Genomic DNA, 13734 nt, shown 5'->3' on the forward strand with positions numbered 1-13734 from the left:
CTTAGAAAGCACCCAACTTTCTGAACATTTTGAAATTTTATTTTAGTTAAACATATGATAACAATGTGCAGAGAAATGGATTCATCATCACCCTGCTTCATGACACACTGTTGCCATTGGCCCATGCATAGCCCCACTTAATATTAATTACATAGTAATTTATTAAGTGAATAATCCAGTCCAAAGTCTCAAAAATTATCTACAATATATACTTACCACTGTACTCTTTCTCTGTACTTTGCATTTGCTTACCCTCATCTTTACCTGCAAATAGCAACATTATGAATGTTTCTTTGTATTCTTTTATTTTTTGATTTATAGCTTTACACACACACACAGACACACACATACACACACACACGCACCCCTGAAGCATATACTTTCTAGTTTGCCTGTTACTAAGTTAATGAAACATTTCTTCTGTTTTATTCTGTGATTTTTTTAAAAAAAATCAACAGTACTAAAACTTATCTGTTGTGTTGTTGTAGCAGTGGCTCATTCATTTTCACTGTGCAGAATATTCCATTACGTGATTAAAATCTAATTAATTTATCCCTTCATCTGTGTAGCAGCCACGTGAATGAATCTGTAGATCTCCTTCAGGAGTGTAAACGACCCAGGATCTCAGCTTCTCACTTTGAAATCCCTTGTAGTAGTTTTTCTGACACCGCACTTCCCGTGGGCTGCTCCTTGCTAACGTCTGTGTGCAGAATGGATTCGAAGGTAGACCCATAGCTGGGAGACACAGGACTCCTTTGTCAGTCCATTTTGGTTCAAGGATTTCTCAGTAACTTTGCTGAATTGTGCTTCTACTTCATGACCGTCTCACATGCTTCTGCTCCACCTTCTCTTCCTCTCTTCTTGACTTGGGGTCTGAGTTACATCTTTCTTAGCTTTTCTCACTGTCTTCCCTATTACCTTTTACATAGGCATCCCCCTAACAAAATGTTTGCATATGTAGTCCCATCTTGGTGTCTGCTTTGTAGGACATTCTGCCAATGGATGTTGGAGTAGTTTCCAGATTTTTCTACTATACACAATATTGCTATACACTTTGTGCAGGTTATTTGGTACAGTTAGTTTTCATAAGTATTGCAGTAGTTTCCTATTCCTGCTGCTTCTGTAACAAACTATGACAGAGTACTTACTGCTACAGAATACTTGCTACTTCCTCTTCCTCAGGTCCAGTGACGTCATCACTATAGTGAACCAGAGCAATGTTCTACAGTTTTCCAGATGATCAAGGTCCCATAGGCTACACTGTGGCTGAGGAGAGTTCAGATAGCCCTGGGAATTTTGGGGAATCTGCTGATAGCTATGCTCGGAGAATGTACATTGCTTCTGAACTTGCTTCCTGATAAGTGTGGAAAAGAAAACATTTCCAAATTCGTCCCAGTGAATACTTCCAGAGGCTGTTTGCTCCAGTAACAATTGCACATCTGGGATGGCAACTAGATTGGTGCTTCCATTAGACTAAGATTGTAATAGTCTATTTCCTGCCATAATCGGTGTGGCATAGTTCCTGGACTGGTGGATTAATTGGGGATATTGATGGCAGCAGCCACTCCTGATGGCCAGCTGCTTCCATCACACCAGCTGCAGCAGGGAGGTGTGGCTGGGGCTACATGCTCTGTGGAGCCAGCGGAAGCTGGGGACAAGCGGGAGCCCTGCCCCTTTCGAATTAGGGTGAGAGCTCCCTGGGTGTCATTGCTGCTGCCCAAACCATGGCTGCAAAGGGCCTCTCACTCCATGGAGAGGGCAGGATCCCTGGCTTCTCCCCCCAACCCTGTACAGCTGCAACCACCCAAACCACAGCTGCAGACTCAGGCATCCCTTCACTCTTGAGGTCCCAGGAAGGCCCTACGTACCTAGCAGGCTTGGAAGTGCCTGCTTTTGCTGCCTGGCTTCTCCCTGCTGTGGGTGCCCACTCTGATCTCAGAGCAAAGTCAGTGCCAAGTCCAGGGGTTATGAATGGCAGCAGGATGCAGCCAGATTCCTGGGCAGAAGGGTATACCCCATGTTCAGGCCAGGGAGGGCCAGAAGGCTTGGACTGGGCTGCAACTCCCACTGACCAGAGGGGGTCTTGTGGTGTATTTTCTGGGCCTACCCATGGCTGCCCATGGACCAATCAGCATGCCCTTTCTCCCGTCTGAGGCCCATAAAAGTCCTGGGCTCAGCTAGAGCTTGGCAGATGATGGGACGACCAGGTGCAGAGAGCAGCTACCCTCTCTGCTGATAGCAGGACACGTCAGGATGACCACCAGGAGAGAGAGAAGCTGCCCACTCGAGAGCCTTCTATCTGCTGAAAGCTGGGAAGACAACCAGATAACCTGCTGCAGAGAGAAGCTTCCCACTCCAGGGTCTCCTCTATGCTAGGATCTGAACTCTCATCAGGACACCCTGGCTGCAGAAAGGTACTACCCCATGCGAGTCTGCTGTGAACTGTTCTATTGCTCAATAAAGCTCCTCTGTATCTTGCTCACCCTCCATTTCTCTGCATACCTGTTGCCGGAAGTCAGGGAACCCGAATGGAGGGACCGGCTGAAGCCGCAGCAGAAGAACATAAATTGTGAAGATTTCATGGACATTTATTAGTACCCCAAATTAATACTTTTATAATTTCTTATGCCTGTCTTTACTGCAATCTCTGAACGTAAATTGTGAAGATTCATGGACATTTATCACTTCCCCAAACAATATTCTTATAATTTCCTATGCCTGTTTTTACTTTAATCTCTTAATCCCATCATCTTTGTAAGCTAAGGATGTATGTCGCCTCAGGATCCTGGGATGATTGCATTATCTGCACAAATTGTTTGTAGAGCATGTGTGTTTGAACAATATGAAATCTGGGCATCCAAAAGGAACAGGATGGCTGTGATTTTCAGGGAACAAGGGAGATAACCGCTGGGCCTGACTGCCTGAGGGGTCAGACAGAACAGAGTCATATTTCTCTTCTTACAAAAGTGAATAGGAGAAATATTGCTGAATTCTTTTTCTCAGCAAGGAGCAGTCCTGAGAAAGAGAATGCATTCCCAGGGGGAGGTCTCTAAAATGGCCACTCTGGGAGTGTCTGTCTTATACAGTTGTAGATAGGGATGAAATAAACCTTGGTCTCCTGTAGTGCCCCCAGGCTTATTAGGATTAGGAAATTCCTGCCTAGTAAATTTTAGTCAGACCCGTTGTCTGCTTTCAAACCCTGTCTCCTGATAAGATGTTATCAGTGACAATGCATGCCCAGTGGGACATGAAACTTCATCAGCAATTCTAATTTCGCCCTGGTCCTGTGATCTCGCTCTGCCCCCATTTGCCTTGTGATATTTTATTGCCCTTGAAACATGTGATCTCTGTGACTCACACCCTATTCATACACCCCTCACCTTTTGAAATCCATAATAAAAACTTGCTGGTTTTGCAGCTCAGGGGGTATCACAGAACCTGCTGACACGTGATGTCTCCCCTGGACACCTTGCTTTAAAATTTCTTTCTTTTGTACTCTTTCCCTTTATTTCTCAGACCAGCCAACATTTAGGGAAAATAGAAAAGAACCTATGTTGACATATTGGGGGCTGGTTCCCCCAATATATAACCACATTTTTCCTGGTCGCAGGACAAGAATTCGGGACCCACTGAATAGTGGAGCTAAAAAAGCTATTACACAAATGGAGCTGAAACATGCCCCTTGCTTGCCATGTGGTGGGTGAAGAGAAGGAAAGAAGAGGTTCAGCCTCTTTGGGAGCACAAACTTAGGAGCTTCCGAGCCAGGGCTGTGCCTCCCTCTATGGGGTCCTGTGGTGCCTGGCATCTCCAAGCTTCCAGGTGCCACTAAGTTCCCTGGTGTCAGCCAGGAAAGCTGCTTGCAGTGTGCCTGGTCCAGACACAGCCTCACAGAGAGCCAGTTCCTGTGCCAGCACCTAGAGTTTCCTCCCATTGCTGCGGCAGCTCGCATGTCTGACTGCACAGTTGCTGGACCCCATGCTTGCTCATATGCCCCTCACCACTCCACACCTGACTTGCCCTTGGCAGGAGTGGGATCCAGGCTGGTAGCATAAGCTGAGTGCCGCCTGCCAGACTGAGTTGGTGGAATGAGCCCAGTGGGCCCAAGCAAAACTCAGGCAAAGGTGCTGCTAGCCAGAGGTTTCAGGTCAGAAAAGCAACACCCCAAGGATCCTGTAACAATATGATGAGGACCACTATCTAATCTAAGTATTACAGAGTGGCACTATTCCACTCCATTCCACTCCATCTGGAATAATTCTGATGTACTGTTATGTTTGCCATCCCCCCCAAATCACTTTCCCATTCACTGTAGTGATAGATAACCATTATCTTCTGCCTCATAGAACATTGGGCACCAATATCCTTGGCAGTACGATATTGGCAGTAGAACCAATATCCTTGGCAGCAGCCTGACTTCTTTCTTAACTGTACTGTTAAATTATCTATGCAAAGAATCATGTGTCAGGTGTTGAGGATTAATCTATGAAATGTGTAATAGTTCTGGTGAGGAATGATGGAGACATCACACATGCATCCACTGCCAAGATTACCGACTACTCCTCTAGGCTAAGTGACAGCTCTGCCCATGTTCTTCTTGGTGTCTATACTTCCTGTATTGCATTAGATCCTTCTGCCCATATGTCTTCTGTGGCACATACACACACACATACATACCCACAAACTTGACCTCAAAAATCAAAAGGAAACATTACTAATAAAAACCCAACAATCCTTGGAGGTTCCTGATAGCTTGCTCAAGCTACCAGGCTGGTTTCACATATTTTATTCCATAAGCTGTGTATTGAAAAACTGATAACGTTAAGACGTTGAAGAGCTGAGGGAATTAACCTGCTCACCTGTATCCTGTTGCTCTTTTATTCTACTTTTCTGCATATAAAATGACAGACATGTACTTTCTGTGTGTTTATTTACAATAACACTGTTCAATGTTGTTATAGGCAGTTGCTTCACCCAGTAAGCTCAGCAAAGCTCTTGTTGCGGCCCCACTTTTCAACTGCGAAACAGCTGTGCTGGACTGCAGCTGACTACTGTCAACTCCTGTGAGAGTGCTCTGTCTAGATTTTCTGGTCTCTCCTTTCCACTTTCATTTGTCCATTTATTTCTTCAACAAATGTTCATTCAGATACTACAATGTGCTAAGAATATCCTGGATGTTGGCAATCCAATGTTGAACAAATATTTTCCTCCCCTTCATGTTCCATATTAGTGAGCACATTCATCTTTCCTGGTGGCAGGATGAGTCACGCCATTATTCAGAGCCAATAAAGAAAGAAATTAATTAACCACTCATAACATCTAGATAATACCAGATAACTTCTAGAAAAATGTTACAACATTTTCTGTGTGATTTGGCATCTCCCTAACTATCTTTACAGAGAGAGTGTTTTCATTTAATTCCTTTCTGCTTGAATGGTGATCAGAAACTTTAAAACTAATAGTGTCAGTATCTCTTGGGAAGCAATTTTTAGCCCCAGGAGATATTTCTATTATATTTTCCAATATTAAAGAGCTTACCTATTTTTAAAAAAACAGCATTGGTTTATAATGTGAATATGTTCCCTATTTCACTTTACTTTTTAATAATTTCAATTTTTATTCTAGATTTGAGGTTTCATGCACAGGTTTGTTATATGGGTGTGTCGCAAGATGCTGAGGTTTGGGATGTGAATGATCCCATCACCCAGGTAGTGAGTATAGTGATATGGACAGGAGACAGAGAAATACTGGGTAGAAGAGGGCAGTGCAGTGGCAAAGACCCCACCTTTAAGGCTGGAGACCCACCAGAAATAAGTGAAAACAGGAATTTCTGTTTCTGTACCCAAAAAGTGGCCTTTTGGCCTGCTATGCCCCCCTATGCTATACCCATATAAGTTCTGAACCCCAGACTCCAGAGGCAGACAAGGAGATGAGGAGACAACAGAAGACAAATGGAAGAGAGGCACAGCAGAGAGAGAAGAGAAGGAACATCTGAATGCTGAGAGGAATTCGACTGGGGGCAGTTGAAGGGGAGTTTGGCCACTGGATGGCCAAAACTCCAGGGGAAGATCATCTTCCCACTCCGTTGCCTTTCCAGCTCCCCATCCATCTTGCTGAGAATTACCTCCACTACTCAGTAAAGCCCTGCATTCATTTTTCAAGTTTGTGTGTGACCCAATTCTTCTGGGATGCTGGGCAAGAGCTTGGGATACAGAAAGCTGTCACACTGGCCCTGTGCCCTCACAAAAAGGCAGAGCGTCCTTTGAACTGGTTAACACTTAAGCCATCTGCAGATGACAAGGCTAAAAGAGCACTGTAACACTGGGGCCAACCCTAGATACTACTGTGGGGCCGGAGCTCAAAGCACTCACCCCAGCTCCTGCACCTGACTGTCTGTGTGCTCCCCCTCTTCCTCCCATCAGGGGTTTGAACAGTGGTGGTGACCAAAACTGTAAGTCACACCCTTATTGCACATCCTGCAAGGGGAATCAGGGAACTCTCCCATTTCATTTGGGGCTCCATCTGAGATACAAAGAAAGGTGAATTAAAATGCGGATCGGTGTCTTTTCCAAGACCCTGCCACCTCTCTCTTTCCTACAGATAAAAAGAACTTTGACTATGTTTCTCTTCAGAGATGTCTACCCACCACAGAACTGGAGTAAAGCTCTAGGGCAACTGGATGCATTTTTTTTTTTTTTGGAAGGCCCCAAGACTAAACTCTGTTGGCCAAGACCCCCAGATTTTGCCTGGTGTCTTTACTTCTCTCAAGGTTTGAAATGCCCCTTATCTCTTCCCTTATAATGTTAAGGGTTTTGCTACAGACTGCAACAATGATACTAAATATAATGAGCATTTGGCTCAGCCATGAAAGGTGAAATTCAGAACAATGTGGTTTCTGTTTATTCCTAGAGGTACCAACTCTATCCTCAACCTGACAGCCACAGACGTGCAGCATATGACACCACTTCTCCTCGCCCACCCCCTTCCTGGCTTGGGTGCCTGGGTGTGTCCACAGCATTCATAAGCCATGCCCAATGGCCACAAGGGTGGGGGAAAACCATAACTGCTGCTGGGGCCTCATGTGGCCAGCTGGCCAGCACTTCCCACCTGCCATGCCGATGGAACTTTTCCTCCCCTGGCCAAGAAGGTCACCCTGGACTGAACCAGGTGAAGGATACAGTGATAAAGGAACCTATTTGCACTGAGCAAGTTGTTTTTCCCCCAGGACCTCCCACTTTTGCCTCTTAAGCTGTATTTTTCTTTTCTAAATGAGAGGGTTCCTATCCCCAGCACTCTGCTTATGATAGGAAACATAATGGAGGAGCGACCCCTGCTGGCTGATAACTGCAAATTCAACAGGGCTAATTTGAGACCATCTAGACAGATACAGACAGCCCCTGAAATACCTTTTTTTTTTCTTTTTTTTTTTTTTTTTTGGTCTCAGATTCGATTCCAGGTTTCAGGCTGAATCCTTAGAAAGGAAAACCAGATCTGAGGAATCCAAAGCCAGGCAACAGGCACAATGTGAATGGGCAGGACCAATTCCTGCTGACTAAACTCCCCACCACATGGAAGGAGGCCATGCTCCATAACATAAATGAGCCCCAGGGAACTCAAAGGTTGCCAGCAGTAGGGGGGATGGAGGCATAGGTGAGGGCAAATAATTTATATTCTCTAGGCCTTCCCTGCATCATGGGTACATGTCACATTGGCATCCATGGGTGGCACCTGCCAAGGTCTCCAGGACTCAGGGACAAAAGATGGAAGAGAAAAAGGGGACACTTGTTTTCTGTCTCCTTCAAAGAAGGAAGGGAAATGAGAGTCACCTCTATTTCCTTGTCTTTCCAAATGGGCAACCAGCTTTTTTCACCACCCTTTGCTTATATTCCTTTGGAGTGTATCCTAAACCACTGGGACTGCTTTGACCATCAGAATCTGGAAGAAAAATGCCTCATAGCCCTCTGCACAGAGGTTTGGTGAAATTATGAAGGACTGGGTCTGCCTTAGGAAGGAACAATTTAGTTCAATACCATCCCACAGTGTTACCTTTTCTGTAGATGTGCAGGCAGATGGTCTGAGACCCCATATTTTCAGGCTTTCTATAACTTGCAGAACAACCCAGACCTTTGCTGACAGTGTAGGATTAATCCAGCCCTCATGTTAGCCATCTCAGGAAAGTCTGCAAGGGGCAAGCCAAGGAAACTAAAAATACAAATTCCAGAGGCACCCCTAGCAGAGGAGCCAGCTCCTTCCAGCCCTGCTCCTCCGGGTTCACTCTGACTTCCCTATCCAGCTTCGGCCTTACACTTGCCCCCGCTTAGAAATCCCCACCATAGACAAATACCAGTCTCACTCTTGCCCCTCCAACAGATGCCTGGTGAACTTTTGCTCAGTCAGGTCCAAGTCCCCTTCTCCTTTTAAGAGTTAAAACAAATTAAGGGGGATCTTGGCAAGTTTTCAGATGATCCTGATCAATGTATAGAGGCTTCCCAGAATTTCACCGAATAATTTGAACTCTCCTGGAGAGATGTTATGTTACTTTTGAATTAGACCCTGATAGGGACTGGGAAGCAGGCCACTCTGCAAGCAGCAGAGAGATTTGGGGATGAACTTTGTATCACATATAGCATCAGGGAAAGGGGTGGAATCCTCTAACTGGAAGAGAAGCAGTACCAATGGTACAATTATTTTTCATGAAGTTTGCACTAGTTTTCTGTTCCCATTGCTTCTGTAACAAACTAGCACAGGGAACTTGTTACTTCCACTTTCTCAGATCCAATCATGTCATCACTAAAGTGGAGTGGAGTGATGTTCTACAAGTTTTTTAATGGTCAAGGTCCAATAGGCTACACTGTGGCTTAGGAGAGTTCAGATAGCCCTGGGAATGATTGGGAATGTTTCGTGATATCTATGCTAAGAGAATGCATCTTGCTTCTGAACTTGCTTCCTGGCACATGTGGAAAAGAATGTATTTCCAATGTAGTGCCAGGGCATAGTACTAGAGGCTGTTTGTTCCAGTAACAATTGCACATCTGGTACAGTGACTGAGATTGGTGCTTCCACTTGGCTGAGATTGTGGTAGTCAATTTTCTACCAGTATCTGTTTGGATTTTGTAGGTCCTGGACTGGTGAGTTAAATGAGGATATGATGAGGACCGCCACCTAATTTAAGTCTTAGAGAATTGCACTATTCAACTCCATTCCACACCACCTGGCATCATTCTGATTTACTATTATGTTTACTATTCCCCAAAATCACTTTCCCTTTTACTGTAGTGGCAGATGACCATTATCTTCTGCCTCATAGAAGATCGAGCATCAATGTCTTTGGCATTAGGATACTGGCAGTAGGATATTACAGCTCCAATATCCTTGAAAGCAGTGTGACTTCTTTCTTAACTGTGCTAATAAGTTATTTATGCAAATAATCATGCCAGATGTTAAGGATTAATTCATAAAATACATAGTTTTCTTGGTGGGGAATGATGGAGACACCACACATGCATCCACTGCCAAAATTACCCACTACTACTCTGGGTTAAGTGATAGCTCTGCCCCCGTGCTCCTTGGTGTCTATAACTCCTGTATAACATTAGATATTCTGCCCTTGTGTCTTCTGTGACACATACATACAAATAAAAAGAAAACATTACTAATAAAAACCCAGCAATTCTTAGAGATCCCTGATATCTTGCTCAAGCTACCAAGCTGATTTCACATATTTTATTCCATAAACTGTGTATTGAAAAACTGATAATGCTAAGACACGGAGGCACTGAAGGAATTGACCTGGTCACCTGTATCCTGTTGCTCTTTTATTCTACTCTTCTGCATATAAAATGACAGACATGTACTTTCTGTGTGTTTTTTACAACAACATTCTTCGATGTTGTTACAAGTAGTTGCTTCACCCAGTAAGCTTGGCAAAGCTCTTGCTGCTGGTTCACTTTTCAACCCAGAAACAGCTGCACTGAACTGCAGCTGACTCCTCTCAACTCCGCTGAGAGCACTCTGTCTAGATTTATGGTCTTTCCTTTCTGCTTTCTTTTGTCCATTTATTCCTTCAACATATGTTTGTTTGTTTGTTTACTTATTTATTCTTTGAGACAGAGTCTCGCTCTGTGGTCCAGGCTGGAGTGCAGTGACAATCTTGGCTCACTACAACCTCTGCCTCCGTGGCTCAAGTGATTCTCCTGCCTCAGACTCCTGAGTAGCTGGGACTACAGGCGCACACCACCATACCTGGCTAATTTTTTGTATTTTTCGTAGAGACAGATTTTAGCCATATTGGCTAGGCTGGTCTCAAACTCATGACCTCAGGTGATTCACCCACCTCAGCCTCCCAAAGTGCTGGCATTACAGGTGTGAGCCAACAGATGTCCAGCCAACAGATGTTTATTGATCAACTACAGAGTGCTAAATATGCTGGATGTTGGGGATCCAATGCTGAGCAAGTTGGACTGCTCACCTTTATGTTCTGTGTTGGTGGGAATGTTCATCTTTCCTCATGGCAGCATGGATCACACCATCTTTCAGAGCCAATAAAGAAAAAAATTAACCATCAGATAGATGTTACAGCATTTCCTGTTTAATTAGGCATCTCCCTAAACTATCTTTACAGACAGAGGGTTTTCCTTTCATTTCTTTTTGCTCTGAAGGTGAAGTCAGATACTTTAAAACTGTGTTGTCAATATTTCCTGTGAAGCATTTTTCAACTCCAGGAAATATTTCTGTTATATTTTCCAAAATTTAACAGCTTATCTATGGAAATAAGTGCATTGGTTTATGATGTAGGCGTGTTCTTTATTTTGTTTTTTATAATTTCAACTTTTATTTTAGATTCAGAAGTTCATGCACAAGTTTGTATATTGCATGATGCTGAAGTTTGGGATATGAACAATCCTGTCTCCCAGGTAGTGAGTATAGTACCCAACAGTTAGTTTTTAAACCCTTGCCCCACTTGCTGCCTTGCACCCTAGAGTCCCTAGTGTTTATTGCTCCCATTTTTGTGTCCTTGTGTACTCAATGTTTAGCTCCCGTTTATAAGTGAGCACATTCAATATTTGCTCTCCTGTTCCTGCATTAATTCACTTAGGATAATGATCTCTAGCTATATTCATGTGACTGCAAAGGATATGAATTTGTTCATTTTTATGGTGGTGTGGTATTTCATGGTATATATGTACCACATTTTCTTTACCCAATCCACCATTGATGGGCACTTAGGTTGATTGTTTTGTTGCTATTGTGAATAGTGCTGTGATGAACATGCCAGCACATGTGTCTTTTTGGTAGAAAAAAATATTTTCTTTTCAGTATATATCCAGTAATGGGATTACTTGGTCGAATGATAGTTTTAAGTACTTTCAGAAATCTACATACTACTTTCCACAGTGACTGAACTAATTTAGATTCCCAACAACAGTGTGTAAGTATTGGCTTTTCTTTGCAGCCTCACTAGCATCTATTGGTTTTATTCTTGACTTTTTTGATAATAGCCATTCTGACTGGTGTGTGATGGCTGTCTCACTGTGGTTTTGATTTGCATTTTTCTGGTGATTAGTGATGTTAAGCATTGTTTTCATATGTTTGTTAGTTGATTGTATATCTTTTGAGAAGTGTTTGTTCATGTCCTTTGTCCACTTTTTAATAGGGTTATTTGTTTTTATATTTGTTGAGTTGTTTAAGTTCCTTATAAATTCTGGATATTAGACTCTTGTTAGATGCATAGTTTGTGAATATTTTCTTCTATTTTGTAGGTTGTCTGCTTACTCTGTTGATATATTATATACACACACACACACACACACACATATATATATATTAACTGTGCAGAAGCTCTTTAATTTAATTAGGTCCTACTTGTCAAATGTTGTTTTTGTTGCAATTGCTTTTGAAGACTTAGTCATAAATTATTTCCCAAGGCTGATATCCAGAATGGCATTTCCCTGGTTTTCTTCTAGGATTTCTATAGTTTGAGGCCTTAGATTTAAATCTTTAACCTATCTTGAATTAGTTTTTGTGTCTGGTGAAAGGTAGGGTCTGGTTTCATTTTTTGGCATATGGCTAGCTAGCCAGTTATCCAAGCACAATTTATTAAATATGAAGTCCTTTCTCCATTGCTTACTTCTGTTGACTTCATCGAAGATCAGATGGCTGTATGTGTGTAGCTTTGTTTCTAGGTTCTCTATTCTGTTCCATGGGTCTATGTTTCTGTTTTTGTTCTAGTACTGCACTGTTTTGGTTACTGTAGCCTTATAGTATGTTTTGAAATGGGTAATGTGATATCTCCAGTTTTATTCTTTTTGCTAAGGATTGCTTTGGCTATTTGGGCTCTTTTGTGGTTTCATATAACTTTTAGAATAGTTTTTCTAATTCTGTAAAAAAATGACATCACTAGTTTGATAGAAATAGCATTGAATTTGTAGATAGCTTGGGATAGTATGGCCATTTTAATGATATTGATTATTCTTATCCATGAGCATGAACTGCTTTTTCATTTGTTTGTGTCATTCTGATTTCTTTGGGTAATATTTTGTAATTCTCTTTGTAGAGATATTTCATCTCCTTGGTTAGATGTATTCGTAAGTATTTTATTATTTTTTTGGTGGCTAGTGTAAATGGGATTGCATTCTTAAATTTGGCTTTCAGCTTGAACTTTATTGGTATATGAAAATGCTACTAATTTTTGAATATTGATTTTGTAACTTAAAACTTTACTGAAGTCATTTATCAGTTTCAGGAACCCTTTGGCAGAGTCTGGAGTTTTCTAGATGTAGAATCATATTGTCCACAAAGAGAGATAGTTTGATTCTTTTTCTGTTTAGATGCCTTTTGTTTCTTTCTCTTGCCTGGTTACTCTACTTAAGACTTCCAGTACTATGTTTAATAGGGATGGTGAGAGTGAACATCCCTGTCTTGTTCTAGTTCTCAAGGGGGAATGCTTCCAGTTTTTGCTCATTCATTATAATGTTGGCTGTGACTTTGTCACAGATGGCACTTATTTTGAGATATATTGCTTTGATGCCTAGTTTGTTGAGGGTTTTTATTATAAAGGGATGTAGGATTTTATTGAAGGATTTTTCTGCATCTATTGAAATGATCATATGGTTTTTGTTTTAAATCCTATTGACGTGGCGAATCACATTTAATAATTTGTAGATTTTGAGCCAAACTCGCATTCCAAGAATGATGCCTATTTGATCATGGTGAATTAACTTTTGATGTGCTCTTCAATTCGATTTGCTAGTATTTCATTGTTGGCTTTGCATCTACTGTCATCAGGGATATTTGCCTGTAGTTTTATTTTATTTTATTGTGTTTTGTCTTTGCTAAGTTTTGGTATCAGGGTAATTGTGGCTTCATAGAATGAGTTACAAAGGAGTTCTTCCTCTTCAATGTTTTGAAATAGTTTCAATAGCATTGGTATCATCTCTTCTTTTTACATCTAGCAGAATTTGACTGCAAATTTGTCTTGTCTGGGCCCCTTTTTGGATGGCACTTGGCTTTCACTTCAGAACTTGATATTGGTTCGTTCAGAGTTTCAGTTTCTTCCTGATTAAATCTTGGGAGGTTGTGTGTTCCGGGAATTTATCTATTTCCTCTAGATGTTCTAGTTTATTTGCATAGAAGTGTTCATAATAGTCTCTAAGGATCTTTTGTATTTCTGTGGGATTGGTTATAATGTCACCTTTGTCTTTTCTGGTTGTGATTACTTGGATCTTTCCTTTTTTTTTT

This window comes from Theropithecus gelada, chromosome 14 (genome assembly GCF_003255815.1).
Source record: "Theropithecus gelada isolate Dixy chromosome 14, Tgel_1.0, whole genome shotgun sequence".
Taxonomy (NCBI): Eukaryota; Metazoa; Chordata; class Mammalia; order Primates; family Cercopithecidae; genus Theropithecus; species Theropithecus gelada.